Source organism: Anomalospiza imberbis, chromosome 2 (genome assembly GCF_031753505.1).
Source record: "Anomalospiza imberbis isolate Cuckoo-Finch-1a 21T00152 chromosome 2, ASM3175350v1, whole genome shotgun sequence".
Lineage (NCBI taxonomy): Eukaryota > Metazoa > Chordata > Aves > Passeriformes > Viduidae > Anomalospiza > Anomalospiza imberbis.
In genome coordinates this window covers 36,044,730-36,063,115 of record NC_089682.1, presented here as the reverse complement: position 1 = coordinate 36,063,115, position 18,386 = coordinate 36,044,730, and the positions used below count along the sequence as shown (strand labels likewise).

The window sequence follows — 18,386 nt, the reverse complement described above, 5'->3', positions numbered from 1 at the left end:
CATCTCAGCCCAACTCTGGCTCAGCCAGCAGGCTGGAAAAAGAACATAATGCCTGTGGGGACACTTGGTTTTTGTGGGACAAACTTCATAATCCTGAAGATCATGGGGCAAGTCATTAGTGAACCAACCTGCATTTATCATGGTTTCCAAAAAAAGCAAAAAAGGAGCTTTAATAAAAGGGCCTTGAAGAGGAAATATAAATACTGTGCATGTCAATTAGTGTTTCTAGACCACAGTCATGCAACCTGCTACTTAAGTCAATAATACTCTGAAAGACAAATATACATTAAAAAATGAATTAACCTCCATCCTGCAAAATTTTAATAAAAATAGATCTTAAATAGATAAAGGGCAATACTTCCAAAACCCATGAAATTAAATTGCTTTCATATTTCTTTTTTCATTCTATAGCCTTACCTCAATATTTTCATTAGGGAGGAGAAATTCAGATGGTGACCTTAAACCCTAGAGTTCATCAGAGCCATGGAGTAATTGATCCTGACTCCTCAGTCTCCCAAGGCAAAACTGCATTTTTCTGGGAGCACAGAAACTACAAGAAACACAGAAAGGGGACCTAATAAAGTATTCCTCTCTGAATAACTACAGGAAACACCTGAAAATTGTCTGATTTCAGTCTTGATAAGACAGCCTGAATTGCAGGAGGAGGCAGAACTCAAAAATGAGTCTGTGCCTTCTTTGACATAGGTAGATAAAGTCACTTCGGCTGAAATAGATCTAAATTCCTGATAGATCCCATCAAATATGATCATAAAAAAAGTCTCTTAAATATTTAAACTATAAGTAAGTTTTATTGTACATTGCAATTTTTTTTTTAAGGGGACACCTTTGTAACCACACTGGGCCTTAATCAGTTGTCAGTAACATTCATGCAATATTAAGAAAGCCTACTGAGGATAAGAGCAGGTGCTGAAGAAAATATCTTATCTGATTAAAAGTGAGTGATAAGGGCATGCCAAATTGCTGGGGAGTAGTTGCCACAGGACAGTCAGTGATATGATATCAATCAGGGGTGCAGCAGAGAAATCCACAGTGATGACTTAGTAATGGAAATCCCAGAGAAAACTCCAAGTCTCTGCTAGGCATCTATAATGTGCATTTATAAGTACAAAATGAAATGAAAACTACCCAAGTTAGCTGAATTTTATTCAATCACGCCTTCTATTTACCTACTTTTCTTTTAAGAATATTCACCTACCATTTTCATATTCATTCTGTAACTGGGAGCAAGGTTTCCTTTGAATGATGGTTTCATTAGGAAATGTTGTGCCAGATAGTGATGCCTCCAGAGTTATGTACTACATTAATTCTGTCACTTCTTCTATCTTCTATTTTTATTTCATACAAATTATGGAAAAAAAAACGTACATGCTGATAAGGAGAGGATGCTATTTTCATGTATTTGACATAATTTAGATGAAAGCTGAACCTTCAAATAATACAGAGTTCACAAAGTAGAACTGCTTACCACGCTAACTGAATGAGGCTGTAGCTTACCAGAAAATTATTACAAAAGACTAGAATTACATTTTTTAAAGTCAGAGCCAAGTAAGTCCTCACTGCCTTCAGGAGTTCTTGGAAAAGTCAACTCTTTCAAAATACCCTTTGGTGCATGCTCTACGTGCTCCTCACCACGATCCAGTCATTCCTGCAATTATATTAAACAGCTCTCTCCATACAAGAAAAGCTATGAGAGAAAGCTTGTGATGAATCATGGAGTCACCAGAAAACTATGTAATAGCAACAAACTCAGTTTATCTGCCCTGGTGTAGGATCCTCCCATTGAAAGAGGATGGAAGAGGACACACTCGGTATAAGGACTGTGCACTCAAAACATGCTGGAGCATCTACATTGCCCCAGCGTGAAGAGGCACTTGCTGTCCAAAACCAAAAGTGACTTAGAGAAAAGTGACTTCTATCTCTATTCCAGCAAAGAAATTCTGCCAGTTCAGTCAGAGCAAGTATATCTGGATAATTTTCACGTAGGGACCATTTGGACCTTGCCAACAGAGCCTGTGGAATAAAATGTAGTGCACTAACCTATTTCTTCCTGCACTACAGACTTTTGTCCTGGGGAAAAGGCATAGTATGGAAGGGAACAGAATGGACAATTCATCACATTTCTCAATCCTTTTAGGCTTTCATCAGCATCATCTGCTGTCACAGGTCTCCTCCAGAGAAGAGGGTTCTGACCACCAGGCTAAAGCACCAACCATCAGGATACCACAGTGCTGAGCTAAACCCGGCTGTCCAAAAGAAACATTTCACATTCCTGCATCAAGGACACTGAAGGCAATTCTATAGAGAAAAATGATTGGTCTTATTAGGAAGAAAATGAGCTTGCTTTTAAATTTTATTACCTATGTTCTATTAGCTCTAATTTGAAGTAGGAAACAGAGATGATGGAATAACTAAAATTTGTTGAAAACAGGTAAAGCATTTGTTGTTTTCCTAGTCGTAGCCAGGATAACTTAGGTACTTCTCACCCAGGCTCACACTTTGGGCTGTGCTAGAGTGATTAAGAGCTTCTCATCTCTGCAAGTACAAACTGATGATTTTGTTCTAAGCACACAAGGTATTGAGACATTAAACACATGGAACTGCATCACCCCCTCTGCAATTTCTCATCAGCCTCTGCATCCTCCCTGGATAACTGACAGACTCAACTCAAATTCGGTCCCAAATGAGTGACATTTTCAGTTCAATGGGTATGATTTTGTTGATGACACAGTACAAGATTTTGACCCTGCAATACATGGAAGCCCTTTCATTATACTAAAAATGTGAAGTTTTAATGGGCTACAGAGGCTTTTTCTGACTTTGTGCCATGAAATCTCCAGGGTAGGTTTCACCCTGCTATGTTGCCTCTGTTGATATATGGGCATGGAGTAGGACCCAGTAACCTGTGGAGAACCCCAGTGAATTGCCTCACACTGGGGTGAGGCAAAAAAAGGTTCAGAAAGCCTCTGGAGGAATTACTGCACCCTCCTCACCTGCTTAAACACTGCAGGAACAGGCCCCAGCTGTTTGTTTTCCTCCTGTGCTGTTACATCAGGGTTTGTTGCTAGCTAGGGACAGCTTTTAGATTCTTCTGCTTTTTCCCTCCCTGAATCTAGGCCACTGATCAAACACAGAAGATGAAAAGTGAAATCATCATTCTATGAACTGTTCCTCAGACTTGCAGGAACAGAACTTGTATTTCTTTATATTTTTCATGGTCTCTGGCAAAAAAAAAATATTATGAAACTATCGCCATAAATAATAAATGTATAAGAAATAATTACATAATAAGTTCAAATCAGCATCTAATGTGTCTTCTCATTTTTTAGGGTATTACACTGAGCACAATATGAAAAACAAAGTCAATGAAACAGTCAGACACCTCATTAATAAGAATGTTGAGTAAGGCCTTACTGACCAAGCACTGATAGGGAAAAAAAAAACCTATTAAAATCCTCTTACAGCACTCCAATAGAGATGAGTTGGCAATCACAGACAGTTCTCATCAGAAGATTTTTGCTGGTGGATAAGTTGTTTAGAGGTTGGCACTAGTATTTATTTAGTGAGGCAGAGGTCAGGTAAAGATAAATACTGAGGTGTGAGAATGAGAGATGGAACACCTTGAGTAACTTTGTCTTCTTTACTCTAATCACATGAGAACACTGGGATAAAGTCCTCAGCACAGATGGGAACACATCAGCATGCTGATGGTAAATGACAGAGAGAGTCAAAGAGAGGGGAAGAAAAGCCAGTGAGAAATACAAAGCAAGGCAGGTGAGGCAGTGCTCAGCTAAGCCCTGACTGTGCCAAACCCTTCCAGGCAGTTTGAAGGGGGTCAATGTTGGCTCTTTTAAGTCATTCCTCAGAATGAAAGCAACCTTCTGCTTAAAAAGACTGAAAGATTTAAATTCAGTCATTGTGAGACAGCAAAATGAGTAACAATGCTGTGATACCCCCATAAAATGGCAAAAAAAGAATACCTTGCCAAAAACCGGTGCCATGTGGAAGTGTCCTGACCATTAGAGACACTAAATTTGCAGAGCTCCATAAGAAAATTTTAGAAATGTTGAATGTTTAAAGCCAAGACAGCTGATGTGAGGTTCTTTAAACAGCTTCAGTACAAGAGATTGCAGTCTCGACTCCCTTCAGAGGAGGGGAGAAATGGTTCCTTGTAGGATGTAGCTACTCACATCCTATGGTAGGTGGCTAAAATAGATTTGATATAATTGAACACTGCTAGGATATGAAGATACAGGTATGAATAGAAAATGTCAAACTTCTATAAGTTTCAAAATAAACCCTCTTTCATCCAAAGTACTCAACCTTAGTGCAGGTAGAAAAAAAGCCTCAAAACTTTCATTCAATACAGCATTTCTTTAAGAGAACAAAAAAAGGCACAAAATTGATGCAGGTCTACAGATTGCTGCATTAAGTCTGCTATACACAACCCACTCACAATAACATAAGGGTAATGTAAAAACATGCATTAGGGATGAAGATCCCTCTCTCTCCCTATGAAAGACTGAGCTGAGAGTCGATGGTGGGTGTGTACTGCTAGCAAAGAAAACACTTCACTATCTGTGGGTGAACATTTCATGCATGCTCTTTATTACAAAGCCCACGGAAAACTTGAAGCTGCTTTCCTGAAGGCACTGTTGTGTAACTTTGACATCTGGGGTTTTCAGTTGCTGCCCTGTTTGAACTGGTTATGGAACACATAAAACCCAGAAGGCCCCACTTCAGCTGTTTACAAACCTTCCCCACTCCTCCAGCAGCCCATCTTTTTCAAAAGGCTCCAGCTCAGTGCTGGGACTGAAAGCTCAAGCCTATTAGATAACCCACACTATGGACTGCAGCAGGAAGCAGGCCTTGTTTAAAACATCACATTTTCAAGAGTCCAGAAGAACCAGGACTGTTTTTCTCAGAAGTTTAATGTGCTGCTATAGCTTTGGATCCACCCAAACAAGCTGCTCTGACTATAAAAATGATCTTTGATTCCACATGTATGTGTAACTATGTAAGCCCATTAACTTGTATAACTTGCCTGCTTACATACACCATTCATTCTTTTATTTGTGTTTCATTATTATAGTCAGGGAACCAGGCAGCAGGTCCATGCATATTCTGCCAATAGCCCTACTAAAAAATTCAAACAAATAAATCAAATCAAATCAAACTCTCTTTTCTGTTCACAGCTCATAAACACACTTTGAATTTGTTGCTCAAAATAGCTGTGCATTTATCTGTGCAGTTCCCCACATGCACACAAGGTGCTCACAGCAACCCCATGCAAGTGTCAGAGCTTCACAATTCCTGTGAATAGAACAGGCTGTCACAAAGTGTTTTGGAAGCTGAGACTCTAGGGATTCAAAAAGCAATTAGATAACTTTGTGAAGGAAAATCACCACAAGTTTCTATTAAACCCAAAGACTTTGAGATCTTTGAATTCCAAACCACTGAAACCTCTGGAAAAGTGCTGTAAATGTAGCAGCATTATAGGTGTTTCCTCTGCTTATCATCTACCTTAAGCAGCAAAGGGAGCATTGGAAAGAGGTGACAGGATGAAACCCATGACTTTATCTGGCCCACCTCTGCCTTTCTTGTGTTTCAGTGTCTTATGACAGAGAAGTATCACTCTGCTTTTCTTATTTTTCATGTTTTTTGCGGGTATCTGCTACACTAAAAAGTCAAACCATTGACATATATTTATGGTAGAAATTCCCTTTTATAAAATATCCAAAAAGCTTGCTTATCTCTGTGTGACCATGGTATTTAGGCTGATTTTTTCCATTCCAACCTTGCCATGGGAGTTTTTGATAACAAAGAGTATCAATAGGCTCAAAAAGCAGCTGCATATAATCATGGACAACAGGTCCATAAATGGATAATAAGAGGAACAGGCAGGAATGTTCCCTTGATATCCCTAAACCCAAAAGTTTTGACTCAGGACAGCAGGAAGGGAATGAATCTCAGGATGTGAGCAGACATGTCAAAAGCTATGTCAGACTTTATGTTCAAAACCCTCATGGCAGTGTTAGTTGTTTCTTCTGATGAGGTCTAGAAGACTCCAGAAAGCGTAGAGTGGGAACCCAAAGTGGATAATACAATATATTAGCCAAGAGAAAGGAGGAATATCACATAAAAACTTGCTATATAAAACATCACTATTCTTTACAAAATTAAAAACTATGTTTAAGGAAGCAAGATTTTATATTTCTAAAAAAAGTTAATACCTGTGAACCACTGCCAAGGTATAATGATCTCATTAACTAAGACTTAGCACTAGTCATACTACAGAGACAGGAAATTATGCAAATAATTGCATAGAAATTTATGAGCACATGGATAGCATTGTGGTTTTCACAGCAATGATAGACACTTGGACCCGAGACTTCATCTACCCTAAACAAAAAGGCTTGACTGCAGCTTAAATAACTCTGCCCAAACTGATTTAAGTAGGCCAGGTTATAAGAGCTGTGTAGCCACAGTGGCATGGATCTCAGCTGGAGTGGACCCAAACCTCCCTGGCAGCTGCACTAGGTTCTGTGCAGTAGCAGCTATTTTCTTAGAGGGACCCAGCAATTAGTCAAAAGCTAATTTGGGAAAAGCTACGTGAGCAGCAGTAACATCATGAAATAGCAGAGTGGTGTTTGGTACTGTGCCACTTGTTACTTTCCTGGTACTGAGAGAGAGAACACTTGGAACCAAACAACTCTGCCAGACAAAAAACTTTAGGCCTTCCAACGTATTTATGGACAAGGAAGATGAATTAAAATTTACCCACCGATTTAAGAATTTTTATAGCTCCCAATGAAGTGCAGAATATCTTGAGTCATTAACTATTAATCGTCCAGTTTCTGCTTTGCCCATCAGCTCATCTCTGCAACTGTACTGAACCTGACTCTGATTTCACTTCTGTCCCTTCGAAGCAAAGGAGCTATTCCAGCACAGAGTCAGACCAAAGTCAGAATCGTGTGCTTCTCACTGCAGTGCCTACATGCTGACAGGATGTTATGAAACCACAATACCATTCCAAAATGGCACACAACACATTTCTTGGTATATGAAATATGTTCTACAACAAGCTAATTGTTGATAAAAGCCTCTATCATGTTGCTAATTTTATCTGTAGAAAAGGTACATAGAAGAATGACAATCCTGACAGGTAGATTCTTGAGTGATGTGAAATACTGAAGTATGTACAGGATGCTGTGCTTTTATTACCTAAGCACTAATGGCAATTTCAGAAGAGGAATTCGGGTAAAGTGGCACATAAGAGGAGATCAGTCAGAAGAGTAATAAGTCATGTTATAAGTCAGGCTAGCGACTAACACTGGCAGGAATATAACCAGGCTGTGGTTTCAAAGTTAGGTGGTATATTTACTGCATAAAACAAAGAAGATACTCAAGGATTTGGCGGAGCAAAAAGCACTTAAATGCACAAGATCAAAGTCTATCACATGTTATCACTCTCTGTTTTACAGAATGCAGGAGATGTGAGGAGTCTTCTAAAAAGTCAAGCAGAATACCAACAGCAGATTCAAGATTAGTTCAGGAATCTTGCCTCCCTGTGGTGTGTGTGTGTGTGCCTTACTTACCTGATGACAGTGACAGGAGCTGTCCTTTGTGGGGAAGAGAGAACAATTTTCTACCTTGCCTGACATATCACAGGCTGTGTTTTCATACAGCTCATCATAACCTAGTCAGTGATAACCTAATAATAAAAAAAAATTTCTTTAAAGAAATTAAATGTTCCATTCAACAACAGAATTTCTCATCAAAATGCATCTCTGCTGCTGGTTCCATATAGCAGGAACAAGTCCTGCAAAGTGCTGGATCCAGTCAGTCTATTAACACACTGCATAAGCACACCTCTATTTTTGCCTTTGGGAAACACAATTAATTTTTTCTCAGTCATTTCACAGCTGATTTTTCCAATGCATAAGAACGCGGCTGTCTTTTGGGAGTGCAACAACACAGCTGCCTTTTTATGTGGGGAGGAGTATAATGTAACCAATACCTCTCACATGCAGCCCTCTGTGGACTGGCTTTTGCAAACACAGGGCCACTTAGGGCCCTAAGTGCCTTCTTTCATGAGGTATGTCCATGCACACACAGCAAGTCCTGATTTACCATGGATTTTCTCAGTGCATGTAATGATTCCATGGGTCTGCTGGAGCATGCCTGGGTTGTGAGCAAAGCAAAGATTTGGTCCACATGCACAGCTCACTTGCTCCCTGCCTGTGTGAGCAGCACCTGAAAAGAAGCTGGCAACAGGCTACTTTGGCCAAACATTCCTCCAGCCTGAGGCCTCCTAGGGCACAGGTCCTGTAAACACTTGTGTGTTTAATGCTCTGCAGAGCTAAGACATTTAGTGCTGCCCTGCCATGGGCATCTGTTTGGCCATCAGACGTTTCCAAACAGTTCCTGTCCAGCTAAATGCAGTTCCGGACTTGGGGTCATCCTCCCTGTAGGACATAATGACAAAGCATTCACGCCCTGTCCTTTATCCTCTACTCTCTGCTGTACTTGCTAAGCATCACTGTTTTTACCAAATTGAGATCATCCAAGCTTAAAATTAAAATGACACACTTTAAACAATGTGTGGCAGTTTCCTATTCACTTTCACAAATCTAAGCATTATAATAATTGGTCAAAACAAATTCCAACCAAAGCGATAGATTTCTGTCAATCCAAACCCAGAATGTTACAAAAAAGTTTATAATTCACAGAGATTAGCCAGAGGCATTTTTCCCTTCCTCCTTACCTCTGCCCCTGCTCAGGTTAGGATGCAGGGTATTCCATTGCTGCAGGCAGTCTGATCTCCAGCTTTGAGAGCAAAACCTGCAAGACAAGGGCTCTATAAAGGAGTGGTACATGATAAAGAAGATACAGGAGCATAACAAATGCAGATCTCTAGAAATGTGCTGGAAGATGAATTTCATTCCCCAAGTTTATTTTGGGACAAACAGTGAGAGCCTTCGAGCAAAGAGAAACCTTCTTCAGGGAAGCTGTAAATGCCATTTCCCACATAGATTGCATACAAATCATGAGAGGAATTTTGAGCCATTCAAATAATTACTATATTATTTCAAGTATTCATTTTTTTATACTGCTTATTTAGCAAGTCAGTCTTCACACTTTGCAAATAAAATGCTTTTATGTAGGAATGGATGGGTAGGAATTACTTGATGAATTTATGAGAGCCAAAACCTGTGCAGTGACCACTACAAAGCAGTTTGCAGGGCATGGCTGGTGATATGAGCACTCAGTCAGGGGCACAAGGAATCAGGATGGAAGAAGCAGCTTTCAGAGCATTCAACGTGGTGCAAGTCTGGAGCCTGCAGCATGCCAGGTGACAGTACAGGGGACAAGATTTTGGCAAGTGTCATCTGGTGTGTAATGTCTATGGTGGTGGTTGTACAGGTATTAATGAGAAAGTTTGTAACCCTTAAAGGAAATGACACTTATGAATTTTAACCAGCTAATAAATCATGCCAGAGACCCTAAGTACTTGAGCAAATAATAAAAACTTCTGAAATGGAAGCATAGCAAATATTATATGTAGATTTCATTAAAATACCTAGCACAGGTAATCACACCTTTATATATAAAAAACATATTTTTCAGTTAATGACAGAGGTTAACACAGGGAAGCTTTATGGGTATAATTATTATTGCTAGATTGATCATTTTCAAAAATAACTGGATGGCCCACAGCAGACAGGTCCTCCCAGCAGAAAAAATGAAAGGTTAATGCCAAGTTAGAGGACAAAATTTCACTAGAAAAGGATATGTAGCACTACTTGCCTGGTAAAAGCTGTAGGATGTACATCTGGACTGCACCACTGATAGCTTTACCTCTTCACGACTGCTGTGGTGGGATGAGATGCTGCCCTCTTGAAAAGTAGAGTGGCATCAGGTGGGATGACAGTGGGATAAAAGATATGGTCCACCCTTTTTTTAAGGTTGCTGTACATTAATTGAGAGATGAATAACTCAGAAATTATGTATAAAAACAGTGAAAATTGATGATCCCTTCAAGGACGGGCCATGCAAGCAATGAGTAAGAATGATTTTCATCTGAGAGCTCTTTACATGCATGCATGAATTAGTTTTTTCTCTTTCCAACGATGGGATGTTGCCATCCAGAAATCCTCACAGCTAACAACTTCAGTAGAGCTTAAAAAGTAACTTCATCCAGATCCCACCTTTATCTGCACAGAGGTACTTACTTGGGGTCAAGTCCCACGAGGGACATCAGAAAGGTAGCACAGGGAAATGTCTCTCAGTTGTGTATACTGGGACTGTACGGATAAAGTCATGGTTCAAAGCTGGTGTTTATTAAAGCTTCTATAATTAGAGAATACAGATGTTTTCTTTATGTGCATAATGTAAACTCTACACTGTGTAAATGCAGTAACAGTAACAGTGAAGTGAAAGTTTCCAGCACACAATTTTTCTGTGACTGTGCTAAACTATTTTAACTATTATTTTCAAAAAACACCTATGAAGATAACTTAGCAAACTGTCTACAAGGAAAGCTGATTGGCTCTGGTGCAGTGAATCTCATTCTTTTCATGCTGAAAAGATGAAAACATTATAGGTTTACTATAAAAGCACTGCTTAAGTGCTAAAAAGCCGCCTGTATAATTTGTTTTTCTAACTCAGCGTGTTGACAGAGAATTCTTGGTCTCAAAGGATATGATTAATTGTGGGCTGAGGGGATGTTTCCTTGGTTTTACTAGTCCTGCAGAACACATTGGAGCACTGGCCCCATAATAATTTCATTGAGCTCCTGAGCAGAGGCAGCTTGCATCCAGGGTGCTCGAACTGGTTGTGCCCTTACAGATGGGCTTTAAGGACTTGGCCACAGGACCAGAGGGAGTCAGGAAGAGAACAGGACAGTCTAACCCAGCTGCAGATGAAGCTGGTAACATAAACATCTGTCTCATGCTAGACTATTCCTGTCTTGGTATGACTTGAACTCACAAAAGAAGGACCACCACTGCCTGTAGGCACCAAGGCGTGGCACAGAGGTGTCCAAATGATCTTTCAGTGTAGCAGCTCTGGCACTGCAGTGGAGACATTATAATGCAGAGACCCTAGCTTCTCAGCAGGGTGATTTAATCTGCAAGGGCTCTGTGCTCCTGTCACAGCCAAGAAGGCACGCCCGAACTGTTTCTCTTGAACTTTGCCTGTTTTATATTAATGGGTTTCAGTGCTTGAGGTATTTTAATTGTGTTCTGTTGCCAAAGGCTTTGTAATACCTTGATGATGTTTTATGTAGAAGCAGAAGTTTCTGGTTGCTTGAAGACTGAGATGACACCCTGAGTAATTGCACAGCTTAGGAAGTTGATATTTGAGCATATGCCTGACAATTTCGCATTCGCATTTGATAACCTCATAATTTATGTGAATAATCTAAAACCACAACAGAAATGCCCCAGCGGCTCTGATGCATTTATTTTTAAAGGCAATTAGCCTACAGACTTCCCAACACTCCCAGCTATCTAGCCAGCTTTTGATACAAATTAACTGGATGCTGGTAAAGAATAAAACAGCTCCATGTGGCTGGCCTCTCCTGAATTGTCCTTTAATGGTCCTGTTTGCTATATGAGATTCCCACTGAAGCATGGCCACTTTCTGGCAGGGTAGTATTTGGTGAGGTGACAATTTCAAATTATCTATTCTGCTTTATTTTAATGCAGACAGCACCCCAATCCAGGTCACAGGATTGTCCCACACACAGCTTGAAAGAGGGGATAAAGTCTGTGCCACAGCAGTGGAAGAAAGTTGGGAAGCTGGCTGCCTAACATTTTGTCCTGAAAATCATACTACATTAGCACAATTCCTAAGGAAGGATTATATTCAAAAGAAAGATCTAGAGCAGAGTATATTTTTCCTGCCTTTTAAAATTTTCTTTTAATTTTTTAAATTTGTTTTGGGAGAAAGCTTGTTCTGTAATAATGCCATCTTAAAGTCTGAAACGGAAGACAAACCATGAATAAGGCTAAGTGGAAAATATTTATAGATCTTATAGATGAATGAAGATGCTTTAATTCTCCCTTCCTAGCACTGATGAGTAAAATACAATTTTTCCTCACATATGACATGGTCACAACTATGCAGCTGAGCAGCATTCCTGTTTAGATGAAGACTTCATCCAGTCCCAATAAAACTACTGTTAATTCATGCAACCCAGATACTGCTCTCATTGAAACCCATCTTGTATGCATATTATATTTATAATATATGTACAAAGCTGACCACAAAAGCCAAAGGAATGCCGTATGGCAAGCTTGAAATTTTATTATTTACTGAGATTGTGCCACTATGTAATTTCAGATTTCACCTCTTGATGGTTTTTTCAGACCTTTATGTGAAGATATACACAGATAAGATGCTCAGATAGTGGAAACCTAAATGTCTGGCCCAAATCAGAACTAAATCAATTACCTCAAGATTTGGTCCTGGCTTTTGTTGTTCAAAAGCTTCTTGTTTCTCACTGAAGCCAGCGTTCAGAGTGTGCAGTGTTACCATGTGCTGCTTTAAAGATAGTCTGGTTGCCAGAAACAGGGAAGGATGTCTGTGTGAAAAAAAAAAAAAAGCAGCAGGAGCAGAGGAACCTTTAACCCATCAGGGTTTGTAATTTTCAGGAAAATGTACTTAGTAATTAAAACCAAATGGAAATATAGTATGAAAACTATATATTAACAGAACTGGCTTTTTAGAAATGTCTTCTTGGGGTTTTTGCCCCCACTATTTTTCAGCAATTTTAAACAAAAATTACTTAATTAAAAATTATTTAGATGACTACATTAATTAATCAACACAGAAATAGATGACAAAACACAAAGCTGAGGTAAAAACATATGATTGCTTAGTGAAGAGTAAGTGTCCAAAAAACAGAACAAACCAGAATATAAAAACTGATGTGATATTATTAACTGACATTTGTAGAGTCTATTATTCTATATTCAACGAAATATGACTTCAATTTTCTATTCCTTCCAAAATTCAAGCACTGTATTACACTATTATGCATTTCCCTTTTTTTGGCACAAAGAACCCCAAACACCATTAAAATACACAAATGAGTAAAAGTTCCCATAGAGTTTTACTACGTCAATGCATTTTAAAGGATTCTCTTTTGTTCTGCATTTTAAATAAAGTTGATGTTTTTTTCTGCTTTTTCTGGGGTGACTTTTCACTTCCAACTCTTCTTACCTTTCTTTGAACTGTTCCACCAGTATTAATGCTTCCTCTCTGGTTTTTAACTATTCAGGATCGTATTAGCAGATTAAAAATGCTGATGATTTTTAAGCAGTTGATACATTTTCCTTCGTCTTTTCTAACTTGATATGGATGTTGCTGCTTTTGAATAAGATATTGTGAAAGCTGAGAATTATCCTGTACTCAATTCCACAGCCCCCTTGGTAAAGAGGGAATTGAAAAAAGTCCATTTCTAAATAGTTATTCTAGTCCTTAGATGAACAGATTTATTTTGCTAAAGGAAAGCAGGGTAATAAAAGGTAACAAGTAATTTTCAAAGAAACACATTTAGTAATCAAAAAAATTAGTTCTTGATGTAAAGTGGCCATCATCCACTGCAGGCACCCATAAACTTCAGGGTTTATAAATGTAAGTCCACTTACTGACCAGAATTTAAATTTTAAGGTCTATAGCAAGGAAATGTACCATATTTTAAAAGGCACGTTCATCAGATATATATATCTTCTCATGCCACATATTTTACTATATTATAGAACTAGAGAAGGGGGAGAATTGCTCATTTAAAAGAAATAGTTACTGCTGGTCATGCACAAAAGACTGTATTCACTACTAGTTAGATACCATTAAAATATGTAATTAGGAACAACTTCTCTAATACTTCCAGAGGCTTAAGTTTACAGAATTGTCCCAATGAAAAAATATTTTTCCATATGTGAGCAATTCCTCGAATTTCAGTAGTCTATAAACCCCTCCTTACCTTGCCAAAGTAGGAAAAAAGGAAAGAGAAGTGTATTCCATCTCCTGTTTTGATTTATTACTGGTTTATTTGACATTTCTTGTCAGAGTAAATGGCCTTCAGCAATACACACAACAGTTAAACAAATGCCAAGTAAAATCAGATAATTCTGCCATAGGTCCTTAGCTTTCAGTTGTGTCCTTGGCTGAAAAATTCTTCCATGTAACTTGGAAAGCAATAGTGTCGTCTTATCAGTCCTCCTAAAAACCTGAAAATAATTTCCGCCTGTTAACAAGGATTTTATCTGTATTTTCATAGATACAAATATTCACTGAAAATTCTGGCTTAGGGGATACACAAAGCCCAGTCTAATGACATTTGAAATCTACAGACATAATGAAGTGCAAAACCAGATAATTCCACATTCCAAAAGCTGTATAAATTAATTTTTAAAAACGCTGTGTTCTTTTATACTTTTTACAGAATAAGTCTATTTATTTTATTTAAAATTAAATTTAAAGCAGGATAACATAAATTAAGCTCTAACTTTAACAAAATTTATTAAAATTCTCAAAACATAACTGAGATTTAATGTCTTGAGCAGTTCATGTTCGTGTAATAGGCCAAACCTCAGCATCAATAGGAAAAGTCATTAAATAGACTAAAACTTTATTGAAGTGATATTTCTGAGGTTTTGGCAGCAGCTGCCTCACTTGCAGGTGTAAAGAACATTCCTTCAGTGCAATTATTTCAATACCTATCTCATACAAATTTGTGAGCTAATTGGTAAATTAGTTCAGCAAGACTCACTTTTTTTTTCTCTAAAAATTGTAGTAAGAGGTTGTCCATTCAAAAAATGGACAAATACAGTAACCACAATATATCTGTTTACTAATCACATATAAAGTTTCCTCTGGTGTAGAAGCAGAGCAAGAAAGTTGCAATTCAAGATCACTTTTTAAAGTTTGAGAAATTTGATGTTATTTTTTCAATGTTTTCTCTACATTTTCATGGAATCCACTTTTGAATGAACATGTAATTGGGTAGAAACTAAGTCAAGCTTAGTGCTTAATGCTTATATTGGTGATTCTCAATGGCCATTCACAATTGTCTAATAAAATTAAATTATAAAAATAGGCAAAAAGCATTCACTGTACTTCATAATTTCTTAAAAATATTAATATTATTTCCCATTGAATATTTCCCCTAGGAAAATATTAATATTATTTCCCATTGAATATTTCCCCTAGTACAAATGAGCTTTGTACTCACTTGCAATTGAAATCTTTAATGGCTGCAAGAGAGAGGAAATCTACTTCTACACAGAGAAATTATCAAATTGGCACAAATGTAAGGCAAGTTTAAAACTATTATTTGATTTTAGACTTCCTGATTGATGAGAATCATCAATAAAAAAATTACTTAAGTTGAATCTTTGCAGCTTTTATTGCAATGCAAGCAGTGTTGCTTGAGTCACAGCTGAGACATTGCAGTGTGGAGACGTCATGTTTATAACTCACCTGTACCAAATCCCAGTACTCAAGAAACTCAAAGGGTCAGACCAAAGATGGTCAAAGGAGCATTTTGGTTTGGGAAGGCCAACACAAGCTTGGTCAGGGGACACCAAAGATGCTTGGGCTTTGATCCAATCTTAATTTTCCTGAGAACCAAAACCATCTGCCTAGTTTTCCAGGCAGGATCCACCAGTGAAATGCCCAGTAGATGAAACTGCTGTCAAGAATGTATATCTACAAGGTCACCAATTTTAACATTATTACATATCAGAGGAAAACATTTCAGCCAGGAACTTAGCGAGGGTTATCCTGGCCAATGCAGAGCTGGAAATGCTTTAAACCAAGGTCACTGCCAGCCCTCTCTGAGCCACAGCCTTCATGGGTGACATTTCCATGCCACAAACAATTTTAAAAATAAATCCAGCTACCACACAACACATCTCTGTGCCCCCTCCCCAGCATGCCAGACTGCCCCCTTCCCCACAGGAGATCTGGTTCCCATGGCAGTGAGGCCACCTTCACCTGCTGTTTGGTAGCACATCCCCCTTGTACCACCCCCTCCCTGGCATGCCCCCAACGCATCCAATGTGCAAATTCTGGCAGCTTTGTTAAAATTAACAGCCCGGGGGCTGGAGGGATGTAAACTCAGCCTCCTCTCTCTGATGTGGATCACTGATAACCCTCCTGGAGCTCGAACAAACAAACAAACGCAAAAAATGCCAGCCATGTGTCATGGAGTTACTTCTTCACGTAACCATGGCGAAGCGTGGGCAGCTAAGCACAGCCGTGATCATTTGGAATAGTTTAAAATATTCATATTGTCATGAGGGAGGACAACGGATGGCCAAAACACAAAGAGGGTTCAGACCAAACCATGTGATCCAGGATTAGGGACCAAACTGGGGCTGGTGTTTCTCTTTGCATTGGACCTTGTCAGAAAATGTCAATCTAATGAGAAAATTCAAAATTATGTTTCATTTTTACACAGCTCATTTCCCTTTATCTCCCAGGATCTAAATCTCTGAGCATCCAGGACCATGATTTCAACATAAAAGGGACACAGTGCAGGTCCCTTTGTCCCCTCTTTAAACTTTAAAAAGCCATCACGGGCAGCCCATTTGCTCCCTGCGCATTTCTGCATAACTAAGCTAATGATGACATATTTAGGAAAATGTTCCTATGAAAATTTTGCTGTTTGCAGCTATTACTGTTAGGAAGTCTAATGATAAACTAACATTTAGTGTAATATAACTGCACATTTTTATGGCTTCTTGAAAACCTCTTAGTACCTCATCTGAGCCATGATTTTTCCATACCATTTATATTTTAACAACGTCTCCACACCAGCTGACAACTTTCGCATGTTTTATTTTTCCCCTCTGTGTTGCAACATGACCAAGGTTATTGGAAACCACCATTCTCTTATTTTATTTTTACATCTATCTTATCTAATATTACTCATCTGTTACAGCTGCAAAGCCATACCAGTAAAGCAGACAGCTATGCAACTGTGCAGCCCAGCAGAAAGAACTTAAATTTACGTACATGAGGGTTCTCTAGAATTTTTTTTTTAATTTGATAGGAAGATGAGCAAAGCAGAGACACAGGTGCCTCCTGCCACTTGAGAAAATTGTGGCCTTTCTCTCGGCTCCGTTGAGTCACTCTGAATCGAAGGACTCACGGACATTTGGCTGTGTGGGCCCTGCTCAACAGCATTCCGAGGAGGAAAAATGGCTGAATGGCATCCATATGGCTGACAGCTTGCTATGATGAGCAGCCAGCTCAACAATTTGTCAGCAGAAGGGGCAAAAAATACATTCTGAATATAACTCCTTCAACATATTCATTTAGGAGGAGTAGGTAGTTATTCAACATGCTGTATGCTCATCCGGTGGAGAATAACTACCAGTAAAGCCCATTGTTCTCTGTATGTGCAATACCTGAATAGTTTGAGGGAGTTGTCAACATGATGAGACCTACAGCCAGAAATTGGAAGTAGTGACATGACTTACAGGGTGCTGAGCTGTTAGTTTCGAATCAGTAGATTGGAGGTAGGGAATAACGTCACTGGAGCGAAAATACTGAATACAAAATAGGATCCTAAAATTTTGCACCGTTTATGTCTTTCAAGAGATTGTTTCCATATTGTATAATGAGCCCTTGTATGCACAGCATGCTTATATAACTCAGTATCAGCCTTGTGATGCCTCAAATGTCTTCCTACATCAAAAATCTTAGTCTAAGATTATACCTGCCCTGCCTTCTCACTTATAAACACGCACAGTCTATCTGAAAATGCTACCAGTCTTTATTTTCTCAGCCTCAGGCAGTACCCAACTTCTCTTCCTCTCAATTATCTTTGAGCAAACTGGAGGTATGCAAAACAATTATCTTTGAGCAAACTGGAGGTATGCAGTTACACAAAAGTAAAGTAACCCTGGCCAACCTCCTCTCTATCTCTTTTCTCCCTCCAGTCCAAAATCCCTATGTCTTAAACATTATTTATGGGGGGAAAAAAAAAGGATGGAATTCTTTAGTGATGTCTGTGATATGGAAGTAGTAATAGCACCTATGGGAACAATATTTTCTTTATTATTTTATCAACTCTGAGCTAGAGGCTGATCAACACTAACAATCTCTCAAGAAAAAAATTACAGAAATAAATCAAGGAGAAATTACAGAAGGAGTAAAAGTGATATATTCATTCTCCTATCTTCTTTCCTTCATGGAAAGCTATCCTTCTATTTATTACTCCTATCCTTTGATTATAATAGAACAGGAACCTGCAAATTAGAATGCTTGACAGAGTGAGTTATACTTTCTCTTCTCCATACAACACTCTGGATTAAGGACCTCTCATTTCTAGTGCAATAGCCTACCTG

At 38.7% G+C, this 18,386-nt stretch overlaps 1 long non-coding RNA gene across 2 annotated transcripts; it reads right to left on the bottom strand.

Annotated features, from left to right (window-relative positions):
- Window positions 1–182: 182 nt before the first annotated feature.
- LOC137468693 (uncharacterized) lies at window positions 183–14,600 on the bottom strand. 2 transcript variants are annotated; one of them, XR_010996112.1, is made up of 5 exons: window positions 14,012–14,600; window positions 13,249–13,395; window positions 12,478–12,607; window positions 8,786–8,862; window positions 183–268 (listed from the first exon to the last, which is right to left on the bottom strand). It is a non-coding gene; the product is annotated as an uncharacterized lncRNA (long non-coding RNA). The 2 variants fall into 2 exon arrangements; XR_010996113.1 differs by lacking the exon at window positions 183–268 and adding an exon at window positions 434–550.
- Window positions 14,601–18,386: the final 3,786 nt, after the last annotated feature.